The 20863-nt window shown below is 33.2% G+C and overlaps 1 pseudogene; it reads right to left on the minus strand.

Moving 5' to 3' along the window:
* Nucleotides 1–6844: 6844 nt before the first annotated feature.
* Nucleotides 6845–20863, minus strand: part of LOC131768251 (nuclear receptor coactivator 7 pseudogene) — a 39516-nt pseudogene continuing 25497 nt past the window's right edge.

Below are 20863 nucleotides of genomic sequence, written 5' to 3' on the forward strand. Positions count from 1 at the left end.
CTTTGTAGTTTTCAGTGAACAAGTCTTGCATTTTTTGTTACGTTTATTCCTAAATATCTATTCTTTTTGATGCTATTGGAAATGAAATAGTTAATTTTGGAACTGTTCATTGCTAAATTGTTGAAACACAATTGATTTTTTTAAATAGATTTTGTGGCCTACCAACTTGGTGAACTTTTTGATCAGATCTAATTCATTTTTGTTTATTCTTTAAGTTTTTCTAAATAAAAGGTCATGTAATATGTGTGCAGAGATAATTTCTTTCTTTTCAATCTGCATGCTTTTTTTTTTTTTTTTTTTTTTTTCTGGTACGCGGGCCTCTCACTGTTGTGGCCTCTCCCATTGCGGGGCACAGGCTCTGGACGCACAGGCTCAGTGGCCATGGCTCACGGGCCCAGCCGCTCTGCGGCATGTGTGATCTTCCCGGACCGGGGCACGAACCCGTGTTCCCTGCATCGGCAGGCGGATTCTCAACCACTGCACCACCAGGGAAGCCCTGCATGCTTTCTAAAAACATTTTTATTGCCTGAATACATTGGCTATAACCTCCATCTTAATGGTCAATAAAATGGTATGGTGGACATCCTTGTCTTGTTTTTTTTTTTTTTTTTTTTTTTTTTTTTTTTTGTGGTACGCGGGCCTCTCACTGTTGTGGCCTCTCCTGTCGTGGAGCGCAGGCTCCGGACGCGCAGGCTCAGCGGCCATGGCTCACGGGCCCAGCCGTTCCGCGGCACGTGGGATCTTCCCGGACCGGGGCACGAACCCATGTCCCCTGCATCGGCAGGCGGATTCTCAACCACTGCGCCACCAGGGAAGCCCCCCTTGTCTTGTTTTTGCTCTTACGATGAAATCTTTCTTCTTTTTCCATTCAGTTTGAGGTTAGCTGTGGGTTTTTCAAATATATGTCTTTTATCTACTTGAGGAATTTCTATTTCTAGCTTGTTGAGTGTTTTCATTATAAAAGGGTGTTGATTTTCTCAAAATTCTCTTTACTGTTCTATTGACATAATCATAAGGTTTTGTTATTTTTTCTATCACTGTAGGGTATTACATTGATTAATTTTGATATATTAAACCAACTTTGTCAGCTTGAGCTAAATCTACATAGATCATATTGCTGGATAAAATCTGTTCGTATTTTGTTGGGAAATTTTGTGTCTATATTCAAAAGGGATATTGTTTTGTATTTTTCACTTCTCGTGATTCTAAACCTGGTTTTAATTTCAGTATAATCCTGGAATGAGTTTGGAAATATTTCTCCCTCTTCTACTTTTTGGGAGAGTTTGTGAAGTATTGATGTTAAATATTTAAACGTTTCTTACAATTCAAAAATGAAGTCTTGAGGGCTGGACTTCTATTTCAGGGGAGTTTTTTGATCAATAATTCAGTTATTTTACTTGTTACAGATGTATTCCAATTTCCATTTCTACTTGAGTCATTTTTAGTAGTGTGTGTCTTTCTAGGCATTCGTCCATTTAATCTAGGTTATCTAATTTATTGGCGTACATTTGTTCATAGCATTTCCTTATAATTATTTTTTTAATTTCTGTAAGATTAGAATTAATATTCCATTTTTATTTATTTTAGTAATTTGGTTTTCTTATACAGTTTAGTTAAAGATTTATTTAAATTTTGTGGAAATTGGTAAAGCAACAAACAGGTTTCAATGATTTTCTCTATTTTTGTATTCTTTATTTATCTGCTCTAATTTTGTCTTCTTCTTCCTGCTTGCTTGGATCTTAGTTTACTCTTCTACAGTAGTTTATTTATTAATTTGAGATATTTATTTGTTTTTAATATATGCATTAAATTTATGAATTTCCCTTTAAGTACTGCTTTAGCTAGACTACAAAAGTTTGGGTATGCTGTGTCTTTATATTCATTCACCTCAAACTATTTTTAAAATTTCTCTTATGATTTCTTGTTTTGATCCCAGCGTTACTTTAGGAGTGTGTTGTTTAATTTGTACGTATTTCCTCCTGTTATTTATTCCCTTTGAATTCCCCAAATTTCCTTCTGTTATTGTGGAATTTCCTTCCTTTCAGATTGAAGAAAAAATTTTGATGATGAGTCCTTTTAAATTTTTTGAGACTCATTTTATGGCCTGACATATGGTCCATCCGAAGATTTGCTTGCTTTTTCATTCATTTTTCTTATTGTTCCTCAAAATGAGTAATAGCAATTGCTCTACCTCCAAGTATGCTGATTCTTTCTCTCTGTGGCTTGAGCCCCTTTAGTGAACTTTCATTTCAGTTACTGTATTATTCAACTCCAAAATTTTATTTCTTCTATCTCTTTATTGATATTCTCTGTTTGGTGATAATCAGTATTTTGTTCTCATAGTTTGTATAGTTATCTGGACATCATTTGTTTGTTTTAGTTCTTTGAAGATATTTTAAATAACTGATCTAAAATTTTTCTCTCTTAATCCAGTGTTTGTGTTTCCTCATGGGCTGTTTCTTTCAACTGCTTATGTTCTCATGTATTGCCCATATTTTCTACTTTTTATATATCTTCTAATTTTTTGTTAATAATGTATGTCTTAAATCAAATAATGTGGCAACTGTGTAAATCAGAGTCTTTTCCCTCAAAGTAGTTTGTTGTTGTTACTATTTAGTATAGTTTTTCTTTGTTTACTTAGTAACTTTTTCAAACTAATTCTGTAAAGTCTATTTTCACTGTCACATGTGCTTACTCTCTGCTTGGCTAGTTTAGTGGCCAACTAATGATTGGATAGAGATTTCCTTAAGTACCTTGGACGAAGAAGTCTTTCAGCCTTTGCTGAGGTGTTCTGTATGGATTCTGGTGTATGTCTTCAACATTCAAGCAAGCAGTTTACAACACTCTATTATTCTTCACTTTCTGTTTGTGCAGAACCTCAAGTTAAGCCACGCTTGAGAGATGGGGGCTTGATCAGGTCTTTCCTGGGCATGCACAAACCGTGAGTATGCATACCATTCTGTGCATGTGTGTGGTCTTCTAAATTCTCAGGGGCATATCAGAGCTCTTCAAGGTTCCCTGTGAACACACATTCACCAGCTTTTCCTTTTATGTTTTTTGGTTAACCTCTTGTTTGCCACAAATGTTATCACAGCCTTAGGCAGCTGAAATGTTAAGCAGTTTCTGCTAATTCTCACAACCACTCTGAGAAAGGGCTGTGCTGAATGAATTCGGAGTGAATTGTGAATAAATTCATTCTGAGTGAATTCAATTTAAGAATGTCTTGGCCATTATCTCTTCAGTATTTATTCTGTCCTTTTTCTCTCTCCTTTTTCTGTGATGTCAATCTTGCAAATGTTAGTTTGATATTGCCCCAAAGTTCTTGGATGCTCTGTTATGCATTTAAAATGATTTTCTCCTTGCATTTCAGTTTGAATAAGTTTTATTTATGTATTTTCAGACTCTCTTAATCCTTCTGGGAAAAAATTCTGGTTATGTATTGGGTATAATTGGAAAATAGGTGAAGTTATAATGACTACAATAAGATACACTTGTTTTATGGTGGTAACAAGAGAACAATAATAATCTTATCAATCACCTGAAGGTAAGACTTCAGACACTGGGAGGGAGTTACTCTAAGTGTGTCTTTTAGAATCAACCCTAGAACCTTCTTCATAAAGGACACCCCTTCCCTGTGACTCTCCTGAACTATTGCAAGTACTTTTAATGTTAAAGTGCTATGTGCAAAATTTTAAATAAATAATATTTACTAAATATTAGTAAAAAAAAATTACAACTAGATCTACCAGTCTCTGACAGACAACACCATCTGTGATTTTACTGCCATTCTCTTAATTTTTACTCATACATATATTGAAACAGAGGAGAGGCCCCCAACAACCCCATCTCCAACACAAAACGCCTGTCAAGGTCTTTGGACGTCTTGCCCACCTGCATTCCAGAACCATCACCCAGTCATTCTGTAGGGCAGACAGATGCCATTCTGTTGGTACCCTAGACAATCCCTTTGAAACAAGAATTAGATCAATTATTCAAACTGAACTTGGAAACCCCAAATTTATTAGTTTTTAGGGAGACTACATTGCAGGCATTCTCAATCTCTGCCCTTTCCAATGGATATTAGTTCCACTTACAGGACCCCAAATTTTTGAAAAAGAATTTCTTTTTTGGAACTTTGTATCTGTCTGTGGCTTTGTGCTTCTTATCTGGTAACAGTGAACTTACCCTGCTCCCCAAATCACAGTACCTTAAAACTTAGGGGAAAATGTAAGAGACCTTCAGGTATTTTATGAAACACTAACAGTAGATCATGCAGCTCACATATAACTGTGGATATCTTTTCAAAATAAAGCAGCTCTTGGTTGCTTGGGAATACTTCCCAGAGGGCTAACCGATTGATTATTTTTATGCTCCTTGGAGACAGTTATCACTACCATGTGCCAACAAATTAGAAATCATGGTACAACATTTATCCCTGACTTTAACTGAAGTGATCAGTTACATTGCAATGGTCCTGGAAGGCATTCAGCCTGGACTCAATGGTCATAGTAGTTATGGATGATTGCTTGAAACTTGTTCCTTACAGGCAAAGGCAGAATCTGTGCAATCACTAATGCATCTGCTGTGCCTGGACTAATACCTCTAGCCAAGTGGAGATGTCAGTGCTGAAACTTAGAGTAAGACACCAGGCTTTCTGAGTTAAAGCCTGACTTGTTTGTTCAGCAGTGTCTGGTAACTTGGATGACATATTTTAGTCAACAGCTTAGGTTGTCTTCATCAGACTGCTTGGAATTTTATTGAAAAGAGCCTTAATTAAATATTGTACAAAACAATTGAATGGATTTTGTTACTAACCTCTCTATATCAGATTAATCAGAGTGGCCGATAAAGTGGTATCATATTTACTGGAAAATTCATCAGAATTCAAGACAATGTAGAAATGAGGGGCAAATATTTTGGGGAGTCAGTAATCCACAAATCTCTCATGTTTCTGCATGCTTTGTGAGTGAGGCACTGATGGACCTTTTCAATGACACTTGCACAGAGAATTTCCTTGGAAGACACAGTTATCACCCTCAAGATCAAAGTTCACACATTCTTAGTGTCCAGTACAATAAAGATAATGACTCCCTACAGAGCAATAAGTGTAATTATTGACCACTATTAAATAAAAAAGTTTCCTAAACTTAGGTTTAATCTCCTGAAACACAACCCACTTCATGTGGCACACTTTAACCAATGTGACAGTGGGAAATTCTACAGGACAAATTAGCCCATTTATTCAAATAATAAACAGCCTGAAGAAACAATGAATAAGGATAGATGATTCCCTAGAGTAAAAAAAAGTCAACCAACCGCAATATGTAGATCTTGTTTGATCTCATTTCACAGGAATCAACAATAAAAATACATTTTTGAAACAATTGGTGACACTATCAGCTCTGTATTGGATAAGATCAAAGAATTATTATTAATTGTGTTTATTGTGGTTACTAAATTAAGGTTGTGTATAAAAAGAAAGTTTTATCTGTTAGAAATACATACTAAGTATTAACACATGAAAGTACATTTTGGGGAATTTTATTTCAAGTTAAAAAAATTTTAATGAAATTATTTGCAAAAATATTGAGGTTTAGCAAAGAAAACAAGGTACATGCAGATACATAAATACTGCGAATATAATCAAGTACAAAAGTATTTAAGTAGTCAAATCCCTAAATCATTCAGCTGTAATGGCACATAATTACTTTCAGAATGGCCTACAGTCCGTGGTCTAATGGTCCAATAACTGAGCAGTGGTTCTCAATGTGAGGCAATTTTATTCCTCAGACGATATTTGGCGATATCTGGAGACATTTTTGGTTGTCACAACTGGGGAGGTGCTACTGGCATCTTGTGGGTAGAAGCCAGGGATGCTGATAAATATCCTAAAGTGTACAGGACATCCCCTCAAACAAAGAATTATGCAATTCAAAATGTTAATAGTGCCAAATTTGAGAAATCCTGTACTAGATAATTAAAATAAGGTGGAATTATCCACTGTTGTCATGTTTAAATTAGCACCAAGAGTGAGAGTAGGAAAAACCTGGATGTGCCAGCATATGGTCAGGCCACTCATGATGGCTGTTCTCTTGCTGTTTGTATGTCCCCTGCTCGATCAGTCCTGCTTCACCTACACCCTACTCATGCAGACATGTTTGACCCTGCCCCTTAGGCCAGACGGCTCCACCTGCTAGTTTATTAAAAGGAAACATTTGCCCTCATTATGATCGTTAAACTGAGGGGCTGTGAGGGATGTACCTCAGCTGCTGGTTTCCCTGGTAGTTGATGAGCCAGCCTGATGTCACTTCCCCTTATAAATGGTAGCTTCCTTCTCCCCTGAGTAGCAAAGATGTCTGCCATGTCCTTTCTGCCATCTGCTGAACATGTGTGTAAGATCTCCTGTCTATTAAACCAATGATGTCTCTAGTGCTGTCTTGGGGCTCTTCCTTCAGTCTTGAGGCTGGGCAACTACAAGGCTTGCAGGCCTGCGAGGTGCAGCCCAGAAGCCAGTTTTAAAACTCAAGTTCTGGACACTTGCAAATAGCCCAAGCACACCACTGTCATCCTCAGCTGATTCAGAGAAGGATGTGATTCTGCTAGCTGTAATGGAGACAAGGAGGGTTTAAAGTTGATATGCACTTATCTTCAGTGAATGTGAGCATCTCTCAGTATGTAAGAAGAAACTGCCAGCTTTCCTGGATCCATGGTGATCTTTTAACTTCTGACAACTTCTCTCCAAGGAACAACAAACCAGTACTCTGGTTGCTTTCTTCCTTTGTTGTACTGCTGGATCACAGCTGCAGTGTGAGTAGCAAAGCCTTTTCTCGTTGGTTTTCCCACTTTATAGAAATATGGATGGAATCTTAATATTCTTCTCTTCTTTGGAAGGACATATATTTCCAATGGGTACCTGAATTATCTTTAACAGTCATAACTGAATTTCAGATTTATTATCAATGTGCACCTTAGCAGCTGATATCTGAAGTAAATACCAAAGAGTAATCTAGTGACTTTTTCCTCAGATTTTCTTCTGTTAAAGAACCTAGTTGCAGTAAAAGAGACTTTCTCCTTCAGGTTTTATCCGGCTCTTAATTGCCCTCAGTTGAGGGATCGCATGCCTGGAGAAAAGAACTACTAAGGGTGATGTATTTTCCCACTGTTTCAATAATTTTTCCATCATTTAATTCTGTCTTCTGCAAGTTTTCACGTATCTGTGACCCTTCTTTTTTCTTATTAAGGTAATATTCGATGAGTTTAACTTTATATCTCCATGTATGTTCAACGTGTACTCCACCTGGCTTTCTGGGGAACCGAATTGCTTGTCCACTTCCAGCATTATATCATGATTCTCATGGGCTTCTAAATCTAGAGCCCCCTCAGTTCAGCATCACACCCTGTTGCTAAAATATTCAGAGTTGAGTGTATTTGAATTCCTGTAGCAGAACCAATTTTGGGTGACTTAGCTACCTTAGCTCCTCGCAGTCAAGAGAAAGATACTGCTTTGAGGTGTCTTTTTTGTTCATTCCACTATCAGCTTGAGAATAAAGTTCTTTTAAGTAAGCAAAGTCATCATCTTCCCCTAAAAAAGGAATTTTCTTTGCCTATAGATTCAAATGCAGCATGAGTGTCAGAGGTTCTTGCTGACCTTACTCAGTTCCATATAACACTAAAATGTGGATATGTTGGGGAGGATACAGTTAAAACAAAATTGGACAGATATTTCTAGTTGTTGAAACTGGGTGATGAGTATATGAGAATTCATTATGCTATTATCTTTCCCAACAAAAGAAATATGGATCTTAGGGTATAGCTTTTATGATGAATCCCAGGTCCACTACCTAATAGTTGTGTGACCTTAATATTGTTTCTTCAAATTTTCCTCAGCTGAAAGTAGGAATAATATTTATTTGTACCTATTTTATAGAGTTATAATGAGTTTTAAATGTGTTAATATTTTTAGGCACTTAGAACAATGCCTTGCTATGTATATTACTTAAATAATAAAAGATAAATATTGCTGGATTATAGTAATTATAAAGAATTTTGCCTCACAATTATGTTTAAAGGATTAATTAATAATGCATACTATAGAATACATACCTAATATTAAGCACATGAATGGTAATGCTTTGTAGAGAATCAATTAACAAGATTTATAACCATTCATGTACTTGTATTTTTACCCTAGAATGATAATGGGAGCCTTTTAGAGAGTTTGATTCTAATTCAGAATCTCCCAGTATTTTCATGACTGCCACTGTATGCACTAAATCTAGGAAGTAGTTTAAAAATTCTCTTTTACTTATATTCAAGTTGAAAAATCATTTCACTTCTCCTCCAGGTCTGAATAAATATAGATCATTTTTATGAGAAAAAATCCACAGAAAGCAAAGAAGATATTTTCTTTACTTAAATATACATTCAGAATTGTAGCCCCAATGCTTGGCAAATAAATAACATTCCATTAACCAAACAAATCAATCAACCAATCAATCAATATTTAAATGAATTACTTAACAGAATTCAAATGTTTCCTGATTCAAGGTAGCACTAGTAAAATTGTCTGCTTCATAAAATTCACCTGTTAATTCATAATAGAGACTAGTATTCACAGCAAGAAAATCACATTATCTATTTCCTCTTCCCCCAATAAGTTAAAAGTGGTACTTATATCTACTTCTGCCAGAGAACTGCATTTCCTACTCACTGCTGAATGCTCTTGCCTCAAATATAATTCACAGAAGATGATAATTTACCTTTCTCAATAAGAAATAAATGTTCAGTGGTTTAGAGGAGAGAAAAGTCTCACCTACTTGTTCATTTCAAATGTTTTCCCACAAATTAACCCCAGTTATATTGGCTTTTTCTGAACATGAGAATGTAAATTCCTGGAACAGAGATTCCATTTCCCAAACTAAACGCATGTAGTAGTTTTACAATTCAAGTGGCTGTGGTACTTCATTTCACATTTTCTCAATTAGGATAATAAACCCTGGAACAAGTGAATGGTTGTTAAGAGCTACTAGAGAAATTTACATAAAAAAGAAAATATAAAGTAATATCTTTTTAAAATTAATTAATTTACTTATTTTTGGCTGCGTTTGGTATTCTTTGCTGTGCGCGGGCTTTCTCTAGTTGTGGCGAGTGGGGGCTACTCTTCGTTACAGTGCACAGGCTTCTTGTTGTGGCTTCTCTTGTTGTGGAGCATGGGCTCTAGGTAAGTGGGCTTCAGTAGTTGTGGTACGTGGGCTCAGTAGTTGTGGCTCAGGGGCTCTAGAGTGCAGGCTCAGTAGTTGTGGCGTGCAAGCTTAGTAGTTCCGTGGCATGTGGGATCTTCCCAGACCAGGGCTTTAAGCCATATCCCACACATTGGCAGGCAGATTCTTAACCACTGTGCCACCAGGGAAGTCCCAAAGTAATATCTTTTTAGAAAGAGCAAGTCTACTTAAGTTATGTAACAAACACAATGAAACAATTCTGGGGAAGATTTTGTATGACAAATTTTACATGATTATAATATCAATTCACTTAATAATCTCAAAAATAACTAAATTTATACTACAGAATTAGATAAAAACTTTTTTAAAAAATTTGAGCCTAGTAGACATACAATAGTATGTTAGTTTCAGGTGTGCAATATAGTGATTTGACATTTAAATACATCATAAAATGATCACCACAATAAGTCTATTAACCATGTGTTACAATACAAAGTTATTACAATATTACTGTTTATATATCTTATGCTGTATATTGCATTCTCATGAAATTTTTATTTTATAACTGGGAGTTTGTACCTCTTAATCCTTTACCTATTTTACCCATCCCTCATCCCCTCCCCTCTGTCAACTACAAGTTTGAGACTGTTTCTGTTTTGTTTGTATTTTAGATACACATGTAAGTGAAATCATATGGTATTTGTCTTTCTCTGACTTATTTCACTAAGCATAATACCCTCTAGGTCCATTCGTGTTGTCGCAAATGGCACGTTTTCATTTTTCTGTGGCTGAGTAATATTCCATTGTATATACATACCGCATCTTCTTTATCTATTCATCTATCCATTCATCTATCCATTTGATACCAAATTTTAAAAGTCAACATTTGATCTTATTGTCAATTAATGAATCAGTCCTTTGTTGTAAGCATCTGTACCTGTATAAACTCAGAATGAGTCAGAAGTCACTGAAATTTTATCATTTGAAATACAATTAGGAATATTAATATAAATATTAATTACTTCTACATTTATGTCTACTTTAAATTACTTAAGATCCAATTTATATTATAAAATTACTTTATAGACAATTTGCTAATGAGAGTGTGAGCTCTCTGACAGCAAGTTCTGTGAGGATATAGTGCTGTATACTGTTTTAGAAATATGTATTTTAGAAATAATATGGCCTGGATTCTAATTCTGACTTCATCATTTATATGACTTTAGGAAATGACTTAATCTTTCTGAGTCTTAGCTTTCTAATTTTATAAGTGAGGGAAATATCCATAAAATATAAATACACATAGAATTTAGAAAATTATTGAAAGTTACCTAATTATGAAGCACATATAATCCTGCTAAAACCTGCCAAAATAATATAAAACAAACAAGAATTACAAGCTAAAACATAATAAATTGTGAGTGAAGTAGTCATTGCTCTAGTTACATTTATATCTAGTTATGTTTATATCTTAAAAAAACAAATTCCTGGTAAAAAGAACAGGGATTATACATTTCTGTAATGTACAGTGGGTTGATATGTTAACTGCCATAACTTTTCTAGAAAGAGGATATGATACATGAGGTTTATGATTCTCACTTATGAAAAAAAATGTTAATTTCTAAATGAAATACTTTGAGAACACATTAAACATATACTAAAATGCCTTTCTTGAAATTCAAATAAAGGAAAAATCAAGAAAAGAGAACTAGGTAAAATAATAGACAACTACACAACAAATTAAGAAGTGGTATATTCAATCCAACAATATTAGTTAGATTAAATGTTAATGGACAAACTACTTCAACTAAAAGGCAAAGATTGTCAGAAAGGAATAAAACTGTAAACAAGTAAAACCCCTGCCCCAACTAGTTTTCTATACAGATATGCATATGGTTAGTTAGCAATGCTTGGTAAAGAGTCTTATTTCATACTAAATTACCTGTCTACATTTGACCAAACTTGTTTTTTTTTCCTCAGTGTTGTTTTGGCTATATTAGGTTATTTGACTCTGCATAAAAATTTAAAAGTCAACCTGTTGACTTATAAAACCTAGGATGTTGATATGCAATCACAGATCAAATTGGGCAGAGTTGCAGTTTAACAATAGCAAATCCTTCAATCCATTAACACCAGATCTCTATTTATCACATTTTCTTTAATTTCTCTTTGCAGTGCTTTGTAGTTCCCTGCTCTAAGCATATGTGACTAAATATATTCTTTAGTATTTTAATTTTGATGCTATTATGGTTGGGTTTTTTTTTTTTTTTTGAGTATTCTGAATTACAAATGGCACTTGTAATTGATCTTGTGTCCTGTGACCTTGCTAAAATTACTTGATAAAATAACTGTCCTAATAGATTTTTCTATATCTTTTAGGGTTTGTACCTATAATATTAATATAATAAAATACCTATAATAAAGACAGTTTTATTTCCATTCTAATCTTTGTTATTTATTTGTGTTTCTTCCCTTATTTTACTAGCCATTATTCCTGTTGAATATTGTAGTAAACTATGTAATAAAATAAAGATGTATTATATTATAAATAAATTATAGTATAAATATACAATGAATATTATCTATAATATATATATTTAAATTACATTTAAAATAAAAGTACAAAGAATACAGAAATGATTGACACACTTAAACAGATACTTCTAAAAGGAAAATATGCACATGCCCAAGAAGCATATGGAAAAGTACTTGACAATAATACTCATCAGAAAAAAATGCAAATTTTGCCATAATGAAGTACTACTCTATGTTACTAGAATGACTATTATTAAAAATACTAAAACCTCAAATGTACACCAAACTCTCTTACATTACTGGCAAAAGTATAAAATTAAACAACCACTTTGTAAAAATTATTTGATAGTTTTTGTAAACATATATCTATGAGCTAGCAATTCCACTCACATGTTTATCCAAGTGAAATAAAAATGTATTCACAAATGACTTCTAAAATCATATGCATAGAAGTTTTCTTCACAGTGGCCAAAAATAGGAAATATTCCATAATAAAAGGGTTGAATAGATAAATATATTATAAAATAGCCATACAATGGAATACTTTCAGCAATTAAAAGGAGTGAACAACCATTATATGCAACGAAAATTTGACTCTCACAAAAATCATGCTGTTCTTATACAGTTTTTACCCTCTGATTTGATTAGCGTGAATTTTCAGAATAGGCAAAAATTAGGTAACCAAAATTGGAAGAGTGTCTGCCTGCTGAGTAGTAGATGTACTGCAAAGTGGCAAGAGGGAATTTTCTGATGTGAAGAATTTTTTACGTCTTAATATGGATATGAGTTATATGGGTACATTCATTTGTATGAACTCATTAAACTATATACTTAAGATGTGTATCTTCCTGTATATTTATTATACTTAAATAGAAAAAGATGTTTAAAAACAGAGAGGGAGAGAAACTGTGTATATATATGTAGATATATAAAATTATACCTAAGTAAATGAATAGAAATATATGTATAGAACTTGTTTTATTATATTATTTATTATAGTTTACTACAATATTGTTCAATAATATATTACTATTAAATTGAAGTGAAACTGTCTTATTTGACAAATCAACCAAAAATATTTTTTGTAAAAAAAAAAAAGTGACAAATCTCAAATTACAGGCATTTTAGGGTAAATTAAGATTTTTGGTAAATTTGTTTGCTTAAAATTAATACTGAATTTATGCTAATAAAACTTATCTCTAGAGATATATACAGAAGTTTTTATAGGTATATTACATATCTTGAATTTGAAAGAAAAGGAAAATAGTGTTAGTAGATGAAATAAAGAAAACAAGATAAGCAAAGTGATAATTTTTGAAGTGCTACACGTGGGTTCATTTTTAATACTTTCTCTTTTGGGGACATTTGAAATTTGCCTAATAAAAGCATGTTTCTCTGTGTTTTTTTTAGTTTTGATAGCATAAGAAAATTTTCCCCACTATAAGATTTCAAATGTCTCCCATGATTTACTCTAGTTAAATACTTTTTAAAAAAATGTTACTTTTCATCAATACCTATTCATTGTAGAGCAATTAGAAACTATAGATAGACCAGAGGAAGAGGATAAGCATGCATGATCAAACTACTTAGAGGTAAGGACAATGTTAATGAGTTTCACTTAAATAAATATGTTTTAATTGAAGAAATGACACAAAAACAATCTCTAAATGCATCTTACCATATTAAAGGCTGTGAGACATTCAGCTATAAAGAACACTGATTAACTTTGCCTAATTACATGTGTGTTCAAGTGTGTGTGTATTTGTGTCTGGCATGGGTGTGAATGCTCAAGAGTTTATGCAGAAGAGTTAAGCAAAACTTGTAACAATTTTTATAACTCAGTTTCAGAAACTATCCATTTACATTTTCATATAATTTTACCTTTTGATATAATAAAATAGATTCATATTCAGCATTTGTGAATTTTTTGACAAATGAATGTTAAAATTTATGAAATGCCATTTTGGTATATATTGAATTGATTGTAGGGCTATCTGATGTTAAGCTATTTTAACTGAATTGAATAATCAACCCAGAAAGTGAAAATATTAGCAAACAAAAAAGAAAGGAGTAAGAGAAATTAATACTAAAATGTATAATATTAATTAAAAAGTATAATTGTTTTAAAATAATTGTAATGGATGTTTTTATAAAGTATTGAAATAGGAAGCATTGGAAGGTAATTTTTTAAAAAGTTATAAAGCATAAATGTACTCTATTACAACAGAGAAAATTAACATGCTGGAAATAATTTATACAAAATCAATAAATACAGTTCAGTTAACAACTCTATAGCACAGAATTTTTAAAAAATCAAATGCCTGGATATAAAGGTGGCTTTTGTTATAGTTTAGTCTGAGTGTGTGTGGAGTCACAATATGTATAGAGATTGGGGCCCATAAAATTGATTGAGATTGTCTTTGAACAAACATTTTTTGGTAAATATGTCATTCGTGTAAAAAATGTAGTTATAAAGAAGGTGAGAAAGATAATACAAAGTGTATTATTTCTTTAATAAATTAACCATATTACTTATACCATTAAATAAACACTATCGTTGTATATGTTTTACCCACTTTATCTGCTAAAGATGGGAAAGAACATCAGAATGTAATAACTGCTTTTTTACTTCTGTCTACTTATATTTTCATTTCCTAACAGTTTTACACAAAGTATTTTTATGACTTTGTAAAAATTTTCATTACAATTATATTTTGATCATAAATTTCACCCTTTCATACAAGGTATAATTTAATGTTCATTATCTTGAGTTTTATTTTATGCAGTATTACTATGGATTTGGAGGGCTCTTTTTATTTACATTAGTTAGCATGGCTTTGATCAACCTTTTGTTTTTAATATTTTTTGTATATTTTTCTTGAGGTACACCCTATATCTACAGCACAGACTATATTGTATGTTTGAAAACTTAGGAAATACATTTTTAGCAAATTTTAATGCATTTAATTTGTTTTTATGAGCTATATTTGTTTATAATTTGTCATCTTGTTAAAATTTTTATATTTCTTACCCTCTTAGATTTCTTGCTTTTATTTTTGTTTGCATTATTATATATTTAGTGTGCTTTTTCTAGTTTTCAAAGTAAAGATATGACAGTATCTTTAAAGACTGAAGCCCTCCATTTAAAGCAAAGCTTAAATAAGCTCTTTCTTAGCTCTCCCCCAATTTCCTTCACTTTTCAGTAATTGTTGATATTATCTGGCCTTTAAAAGCTAGAGTTCACATTTATACATACTTTCTCCTTTCAAAAAAACTTATATTGCATTTGCTAATAATATGGTCAGAAATTATTCTACTTTTAAAAAAATTTAATAGTGTTTATCGGTTAATCCCATAGTCCCAGTTATCCCTCCCTCTCCCTTCCCCTTTGGTAACCATAAGTTTGTTTTCTATGTCTGAGTCTGTTTCTGTTTTATAAATAAGTTCACTTGCATTAATTTTTAGTTTCCACATGTAAGTGATATTATATGATATTTGTCTTTCTCTGTCTGACTTCACTTAGTATGATAAACTCTAGCTCCATCCATATTGCTGCAAATGGCATTATTTCATTCTTTTTATGGCTGAGTAATATACATAATACCACATCTTTATCCATTCATCTATTTGATGGTCACTTAGGTTGCTTCCATGTTTTGGCGATTATAAATAGTGCCGCCTTGAACTTTGTGGTGCATGTATCTTTTCAAATTAGAGCTTTGTCTTTTCTGGGTATATGCTCAGGAATGGGATAGCTGGATCGTAGGGTAACTCTATTTTTAGTTTTTTAAGGAATGTCCGTAATGTTCTCCATAATGGTTTCACCAATTTACATTCCCACCAGTAGTGCAGGAAGGTTCCCTTTTCTCTGCACCCTCTCCAGCATTTATTTGTAGATTTTTTGATGATGGCCATTCTGACCTGTGTCTGATAATACCTCATTGTAGTTTTGGTTTGTGTTTCTCTAATAATTAGTGATGTGGTGCATCTTTTCATGTGCCTGTTGGTCATCTATCTGTATGTCTTCTTTGGAGAAATGTCTATTTAGGTGTTCTGCCTATTTTTTGATTGGGTTGTTTGGTTTTTTGTTTTTATTGAGTTGTATGAGCTGTTTGTATATTTTGGAGATTAAGCCCTTATTGATCCTATCATTTGCAAATATTTTCTCCCAGTCCTTAGGTTGTCTTTTCATTTTATTTATGGTTTCCTTTGTTGTGCAAAACCTTATAAGTTTGATTAGGTCTCATTTGTTTATTTTTGCTTTTATTTATATTGCCTCGGGGGACTGACCTAAAAAATGTTGCTAAGATTTATGTCAGAGAATGTTTTGTCTATGTTCTCTTCCAGGAGTTTTATGGTTGCCATGTCTTTAAGTCATTTTTAGTTACTTTTGTGATTGGTGTGAGGGAATGTTCTAACTTCATTGAATTACATGTGGTTATCCAGCATTCCCAACACCACTTACTAAAGAGACCACTTTTTTTTTTTTTTTTTTGCGGTACGGGGGTCTCTCACTGTTGTGGCCTCTTGCGTTGCAGAGCACAGGCTCCATATGCGCAGAGTCAGCTGCCATGGCTCATGGACCTAGCTTCTCCGCGGCATGCAGGATCTTCCCGGACTGGGGCACAAACCTGTGTCCCCTGCATTGACAGGTGGACTCTCAACCACTGGGCCACCAGGGAAGCCTGAGACCACTTTTTATATATTTAATTTGTAATCCTTACAATCGGTCTCATCATAAAATGATAGCCTTTTTTGGTTATTAATATTCAAGTTTTCTTTGTGACTTGGAAACCACCCTCAAATATTTTTTAGAAGAGTAAACACGTCAAATGTTTTTTTAAATCTTACTTATCTGATGTTCTTTCTGTGACATTTATATTGAAAATAGCTGGGTATAAAAATAGTCTGTGATACACATTTGTTCATTGCAGTATATATGTTGTCATGGTAACAATTTTTATTTAAATTTGTAAAAGATGTTTTGGTCATTTCTGAGTTTTTTTCCTTTACATATATATTTGCATTCAATACGATCTTTCTTTATCTTTATAATAGAATCATAGTATGCATGGAAGTGTACATTTTTTTAGAATATCATTTGGAATTTTTCTGGTTTATCATTCTACTTTTACTTTGTTACATTTCTTTACTTGCCTTGGTTTATTCTTCAGGAATATCAATTAACAATTTACTGTATATCCATATCCTGAATTACACGTATAAACTTTCCTCAGTTTTTTTTTCAACTCTCTTGAATTTATTTGAATTTTTGGATGTTTTCAAATCTGTTTTTACCTCATTGATTTAATTTTCTTTAATATCAATTTGGCTTCTTAGTTAAGGGTTTAACTATTTGATTACACTGTTGTGATTTAGTAGATGCACTCTTGTTTTTTTTCTTATTCATATTTCATTCTACTGCCATCTCATCTCACCCTTTTTCATTTTTTGACTGTTTTTTACTGATGATATTTTCTTGTGTTCTTATTTCATGAAGAATGTGTCTTTTTCATGCTCATAACAGTGCCAAACTTTTTTTCTGAAATTTGAAAAGTGAGGACCCTAAATTATGTCTTTATTTCAGATGTAGCCACTTATGCTATTCACTTTCCCGTCTGCTATATTTTTAGTGGAAATATTTTCAGATTTTTTTTTTTTTTACTTAAGGTGGTTTTGGCTTATATTTTATGGTTATGTACTTATGTCCTCTTGAAAGTATTATTTTTGACAATTAAAAAGAAATCCTTTTCTTATATGTGAAGCTACAGGTCAAGTTAATACGTTTACCATATCATGCTTTAGATATTTATTGACTTTCTTCAGAAACTTCCTTGTACTCCTCTACTTGGTTCTCTACATAATTTTAAATAATGTGTAAACTAAAGTTCTCCAGAATGCATAATTAATAGTATGCTTTTGTCTTCAACTCTTTCTCCAGTGGTGTATTTGATAAACTATTCCTCCAACAATAGAATCAATGATTTCCCTCAATTTATTTTTAGATCTTCCTCCCTATTCCTTTCATTATGCATAAATATATCCTGTTATTTCTCGCTCTAAAAAGCCATTAAAAGATGATATCCAAGAAGTACTGATGGCTCACAGAGGCCCCAGAACAAAATCCTAAGAGGCAGGTTGAAAGTTATCCAGTTTTCTGATTGTTACATGCTCTGATTCTCTAACACAGAAAACAGATGGTGTAAGGGAATGCATAATTTTTGTAACATTTTTTTAGGTATATTCTATATTATATTTTTAAATGGTGTTTTAGGCAAAGAGTTGAAACTTAAATATACTTGAAAAAAATCTGGCTCCATCTGTCTTTAATAAGTGTTGGTACATCCACAATTCAGGCATTCAATTGTCTGAGTCTAGTTTGGAGAGTACACCAATGTGTTTATGGTTATCTTACTGAAAATTTCGTATAGACAATATTGTCAGCCTTTAGCCATACTATTTTGAATTGGATGTATTACTTATTTAATCAGAGAAAAATATATTTGTCCAGTCTTCTCATAATCTGTTAGAGTAATCATAAATTAGTTGAAACTTTTAGAGGGCAATTTGATGATATATATTATGTTCTAAATGTTACATATTTGCTGTCCAAATAATTTCACCTAAGAAAATTTATAGCGATATGTTCAAAAAAGTGTGCAGTAATTATATGTTCATTAGTCTTTGTAGCATTACTTGAAATTGAAATAAACCTGGAAAAAGTTGAAATGTTTATCAGCTGACAGTTGTTTAGATATTAAGCATACCTTGAATAGAATGAGGTGCATCTAATTGCACTTGTTTATAAATTCCTCAAAATTCTATTGTAAATTTTAAAGCAAGTTTTTGGAGGATATGAATAATAGTTTCCATTTTTATACATAAAGGCTATAAGATGATGCACATATTAGTATTTTTATAGTCTTTATAAAATATGTATATTCCTGTGTTAATTTGTTGAACTCAGGTGTATAACTGGAGGATTGTGAAGAAGCAAGGAGAATGTTATACTCTTGAGTATATATATTATTTTGTTTTATTATTTAAGCAGATTTATTCTCATAAATTATAAAATAGTTAAGGAAAAAAACAAAAGGAGATTTTTTTAAGTAATCCTATTTCAAAATATAAAACAAATATGATGTGCATGATTAGAGATTTGTAATCTATAGCTTACTATAAAAACGTTATAATTATACTTTGTTTGTGAATCCCACAGGACAACACTTAAGCACAGGATTTTTTACATATCAGATAGTGTGCTTTTGTAATATACATATCTATGGGGTAAACATGATTCTTTTTTTATAATCATTTAACTCTTACTTATTTTGAAAAATTATTTACAACCAGAGGAATTCTGCTTGAAGCATATCATTTTACTTGTGTTTCAGTTACTCTTTTACTCTTAAAAAAATATAATGTATTAGCTTTTGAAAAAACGTATGGAAGAATGTCCTTTGCATAGTCTTAATAGGAAACAGCTATATTTCAGTTAATTATCAGACTATTCTAATTTTTATGCCTTTGCATGTACTGTTTTTAATAAAAAATAATGCTTTACGGACATCCCTAGTGGCGCAGTGGTTAAGAATACACCTGCAAATGCAGGGGACATGGGTTCGATCCCTGTTCTGGGATGATCCCACATGCCATGGAGCAACTAAGCCCGTGAGCCACAAGTACGGACCCTGCCCTCTAGATCCTGCAAGCCACAACTACTGAGCCCACATGCTATAACTACCAAAGCTCATGCACCTAAAGCCCATGCTCCACAAGAGAAGCCACCACAATGAGAAGCCTGTGCACTGTAATGAAGAGTAGCTCTATCTCTCAGCAACTAGAGGAAGCCCATGTGCAGCAATGAAGACCCAGCACACCCAAAAATAAATAAATAAAAATAATGCTTTAAAATATCATAATGATGAGTAGATAGATTTATCGTTTTGAAAATAACAAATCTGACTTTATTTTCTATCTTTTTACTTAACATTGCCATATTGATTGAGAAGAATGGTGGGAGAATGCCCTAGCAGGTAGCAACTGTCTGTGTTAGCATCAACATGTCCAAACCAGAAGGCATATATGTTCATAAAGGTAAGATGCTGAATTAAGAATGACTTTTACAGTCTTTTAAACAATAAAGAACTATGGATATACTTATGTAGCACAAAATTGATGTATATGCAGAGTTTACAGACTGGTTGAAAGTAGGGCATCTCTTATTAACCAGTGGACAACTTAATCTTTAAGAATTAGTTGAGAACTTACAGTATACTATTAAAAGTATCTAATCTACGTTGACAAAAGGCTCATGAGTTTCGATAGCTGGCTAGGAACACATCTTTTTTTTTTTTTTTTTTTGGCGGTACGCGGGCCTCTCACTGTTGTGGCCTCTCCTGTTGCGGAACACAGGCTCCGGACGCGCAGGCTCAGTGGCCATGGCTCATGGGCTGGCCGCTCCGCAGCATGTGGGATCCTCCCAGACTGGAGTACAAACCCATGTCCCCTGCATCGGCAGGTGGACTCTCAACCACTGCGCCACCAGGGAAGCCCAGAACACATCTTTTGAACAAACATCCTGGGCTTTCCATTATCCTCTTCCTGCCTTTCATCCTCTGAAAGTCATCCAAAGCCTGACTATTATTTCCTTTATATCAACCAACTGTTCTCCATTGCTCCTGTGCGTTTCACTGACAGGACTCCTGAGGAGATGCATCACTCAGTGCCTGAGTGGTTTGATTACAGGTATTTTTCTCTGTAAAAAATCTCTCTAAAAGTTAATGTTTTTTTTATGGAAAAGATAATGGAAGCAGAACTGGCACAGTGGTTTTTATGGCAAATGTTATTACAAATATGGTGATGTGCAAAATTCATTAAGTGGTTCTCATTTAAACTTCAAATTCTAATAGGTGCTGGATTTTCACAAAGCAAAGCAGAGACCTTATTGGAATCTTGGGTTCTATTCAACGTCATGCATCTGATTTGCTGGGCAATCTTTGGCAAAGTCACTTATGTCACCTTAACCTAATCTAGTGGGTTTTCCCCCATCTGTGAAAAATTAGGTTAATAACAGATGTTTATTTGTAAAGTGCTTTGGTATGCTC

Source organism: Kogia breviceps, chromosome 13 (genome assembly GCF_026419965.1).
Source record: "Kogia breviceps isolate mKogBre1 chromosome 13, mKogBre1 haplotype 1, whole genome shotgun sequence".
Classification (NCBI taxonomy): domain Eukaryota; kingdom Metazoa; phylum Chordata; class Mammalia; order Artiodactyla; family Physeteridae; genus Kogia; species Kogia breviceps.